Here is a 4,602-nt window from a genome sequence, read left to right as displayed (position 1 = left end):
CAATTTTTTAATAACATACTTTTATTATTTAAATAATTTTCTTGTCCACACTTGTAACAAACATTAAATTATAACAATTGTTTAATTTTAAATAAAACTATGTAATAATAAACAGCCTTTTCCTGACTTTATAACAAAGGATATAAAATAATAATAAATTTCTCAATAACATACATTTTTTTAGCTAAAAAAAAAATTAATTAAACACTTTTTTGTCCATACTTGTTTGTAACATTAAATCATAATTGGTTCATTTTAAATAAAAATATATAATAATAAAAATAAACAGCCTTTTCCTGACTTAGTTGAACTGCATAACAAAGAAACTAAAACACTAATACTAATACATTTTTTTAAGAGATCTATCATTCATAAATGTAGTGAGTAATGTATTTATGTTTGTAAATATACTATTTTGTTCTTCTAAAAGTTTAAGTTTTTTTTTCATAGTAAATTTCCTTCATATTGCACTTTCTTTCTGAGATGTCTCCTAAACGAGTTGCAGCTTTATTGCTTTCCCCTAACCCGAATGCAACATTAGCTTTTCTTTTTAGATCTAGTAATCATATAAAATCATTGAGTTTTATTATTTATAGAATAAATGTATTATAAAATAAAATTAATAATTCAATGCATTGATCTTAAAAAATTGGAAAAATATAATAAATAAATATGAACTTCAAATAACTATGCAATAAAATTGTCCCTGTGTATCTTATATGAATATGTATAAATATATGAATCAATCAATTAAAAATAAAAGTAACATATATACTATATAGGCTATTACTTAGCATTTTGTATTACATAATGTGTGTTGTTGTGTTATACTAAATAATATAGGTAGGGTAGGTAATAAGTATATACCTATAATAATATAAATGATTAATCTGTGAAAATATTACTTGTATTAGGAGCAACATCTGATGATATTTTCATTTTAATCTTTTCATTTTCATTGGAAACTATAATACAAACATTTTAATGATTCAAGTCAATTATTTGTTTATATTTCTTATTAAAAGTGGATTAAATGTGTAGAATATTACTTAGATTAGGAGCAATGGATGATGGCATTTGAATATTTCATTCCCATTAGAAACTATAATAATATTACAATTAATGATAATTTGCTAAAAACGTAAACATTGAATAACCAAATTTATAATACATACAATTAATGTTATCAGAACTTGACTCCGAAATCCACTTTGATTCATTACATAGTTCATCGCCACCTAAATAGAGCACATTATTAAAACTATAATTTTTCAATTCAATGAATATTTAGTTACTCATTTTACAAATTTACCAATTAATACAATTTCTGTAGAAACATCATTAAAGTCAAAGTCAACAAGTGATTCTGATGATTGTATGTGGCCACTTACAGATGTTTGACTCATTAAACTTAATGCGTCTTTTTGAATTTCACTTAATTCAATGGTACAAGGTGGACCTCCACCGGTACCCGATATATGACGTTTTATAGTAGCCGCTTTAGTTTTGGTGGTTGATTTAGTATCTTGCCATGACTACAAAGAAAAAAATACAGATATGTCCGTATATATAGTCAATTTATGTGACAGACATTAACTATGCAGCAGATAGGCATTAGTATTCTACAACAATTAGTAATTACTAATAATATTGTCACACGTATAACAAGAAGTAACTTACTTTTTTCCATTTATCCCAACTCTTTTGGCTCCTGGCAACGAATTTACTTGCACTGCTATATTTCCCATTTCTCTCTCGCTATTTTATAAGTAAACGATGGTGTAAATTTGGCGGAAAACAAATTGGGGATCATTGGCCATGAGTTCAACTAAAAGTTTCATTTGGTTTTGGGAGGGTCGAGATCTTGACATTCTGCTTAGTTCTTACAAGAAAAAAACAACAAACTAGGTACAAGTACAAAACTAACTAAGTAGTAATAAGTACAAAAAAAAAAAGTAACTACACAAAAACACAATTAGTAATTTAATGAGAATAATATGAAATTATGAAATAGTGATAGTCAGATAGTGTTAGTGTGATACTAGACAACAGCCGCAGCCATTAATTATTAATATTTTAAATTAAATCTATAATTTGTTTGAGGTTAGAATCTAGATTTTCTGTTGTTACCATAGTGGTTCATTCGATTACTTTATCGCATGCGACAAGTGATAAAATCTATCGATTTCTGTTCAAGAATACCGATTTTATGACGCGTGCGATAAGAATAAGTCACCTTCGATAAAATCTATGACTTTTATCGCATGCGAGAATTAGTCGCATGATTTCAAGAATCGGACCCCAGGCCCTTCATGAATTTTTAATTTATATTAATATTATTAGGGCCACTTTTAAATTTTACTATTGTTTTAGGTCTGGGGTTATTGGAGAATTGTTTCTAATTTCTTGAATACATAAATCATTACTCATATTTTTCATAACTGCATAACGAAAATTTTGGTTTAATTGTATCATCAAGTTAGAAATACATTTTCCTGTAGTTCCCATAGACCTGGACTTTAAAATGATGGTAAAATTTTAAAGTGACTCATAATTATATTAATAGAAATTAGAAATTCATGATGAGCCTGGTTTTTATGAAAAAAATTATTGTAGAATATGAACTTATTAATGCATCAAAAATGTATTATATGATTTATATGCAAGTATATAATTTCACTAAAAAGTGTATCAAATACAGGAATTTATAAATGTATGATTGAAAAAACTGATCAAAGTTTAAATAACTCTGTGTCTGCAAATTGTACCTATTTTAAAAATGTAGAACATATTATATTAAATTTTACTAAAAGATGAAAAAAAAACATTAACTAGAATTAATAAACTATGTATTAAAAAATGTTTATATAGATATTTAATTAAAAATATGACATATTGTATGCAAAATATAAATTTTGAAAAAAGCTTGGCCCTTGTGACATTAAAATAAGTTGTTTTCTTAAGATGTAATTGTGTTTAAAATAATTTTAACAAACTTTCTTCATTCAAAATGCATGTGCTTATTATTTTTTATATGTAATCCTACAGTGTTTTGTTATATATAAAAAAAGAAGAATTTCTAATACATACACATTGAAAAATAGACTAATTTTGATAAAAATATACATTTTATTTATAATTTAAAAAATGAGTTGACTGTTTTGTTTTTTAACTCTTCTGCATGTTATAAAGCAAGTAAATATTTGTGATTCAACCTGTATTAAAGTATATTATATTTTTGGTAAGTATGAACATGTTAATAAATTCGTGTTAACTTCCACGTTTACAATATTACAAATTACAATTAAACTGAATTAACAGCCGTGTATATGCATTCTTAACTCCAAATGGACAAGAGTTACCTAGTTTGTATTTATGTAAATCGTTATACATAAAAATAAACTATTTTTTTTTATTCTCTTGACATGTTATTTAGAACATAAGAACTCACTACTCAAACCTTGTTCTATAACTTTTTTTTTTTTTTTCCGTATGGCGTATTAAAGTCCGGGAGTAGGCCCGGAGGCCTAGTTCGGACGCCTATTTGGCAGAATTTCTAATGGGGCACCCGTAGGTTTCTGCCATGCCCCGGGGTGGGGGATGGCGGCACTTATTCTTCGGACACCGTGACTTGCCCGAAGAAAAATGCCACCCAGTGACCGCGGATCGAACCAGCGACCGGCTGCGCCGCAACCGACGCCTTAGATCGCACGGCCACCTCGTCCCCCTGTTCTATAACTTATAAGTGTATATGTTAGGTTATTATTTATAATAATAATCTTTTATATAATAAAGCGCGAAGAAGTTCGTTTCCTTATAAAAAGAATGCGCCTCGGTCGCCGTTTTTATGCTCCATGGCCCGCCGCCGTCGTTATCGCGATAACGCATTTTTCTTAGGTTAGGTTCGATTATTACGCGGGTTTTCGACGATTTTATTATTTTTTCGATTTTTTTTTTTTTTTTTTTATCGGCTGTTTGTTATATTATAACTATATTATAATACAAAATTATATGTTGTTTTTTATTTGTATATTCAACCCGTTTTACGGATATAAATATATATTATAAAAATACCTATAGGTATAAGTGTTTCAAGTGTACGTTGCTTTGAGAAACGTTATATTAAATAGACAATTAATATAGGTAAGCTTTATTACACACGAATTATACGAAAAAGTATTAGGTATATATGATGGCTCATCTCAATTCTATACTCTTCATTTTTTTTATTATTGCATTATATTATCAATATAATATTTATTTACACACACACACACACACACACACACACACACGCATATATATAAAATTGATATGTTTCATTAATAAAAGCTTCTGAAAGAGTTAGGTACAGGTATAGTTAGATAAGTCAAAGTTGTAATTGCATATATTCTTAATCATACCTAATGTAGTAAACCCAATGCACCTGCATGGTGTTATACTATATTAGATTACATTATATTTAATTGGGATAGTTTATTAATACACCTGCATTATAAGCAATAGGCCAGAGATCAGAAAAACATAGTTTTTCTGTCGATTAAGTAATAATTATATAATTATAGGATATTGCTATAATTATATCATTTATATAATAGTTAT

General features: G+C 27.4%; 1 pseudogene; it reads right to left on the bottom strand.

The window, feature by feature from the left end:
- Positions 1-431: 431 nt before the first annotated feature.
- Positions 432-1,871, bottom strand: LOC126555490 (uncharacterized; annotated as a pseudogene).
- Positions 1,872-4,602: the final 2,731 nt, after the last annotated feature.

The sequence above is a fragment of the Aphis gossypii genome, unplaced genomic scaffold (assembly GCF_020184175.1).
Source record: "Aphis gossypii isolate Hap1 unplaced genomic scaffold, ASM2018417v2 Contig00878, whole genome shotgun sequence".
Classification (NCBI taxonomy): Eukaryota; Metazoa; Arthropoda; class Insecta; order Hemiptera; family Aphididae; genus Aphis; species Aphis gossypii.
This window is presented reverse-complemented; position numbering and strand designations above follow the sequence as displayed.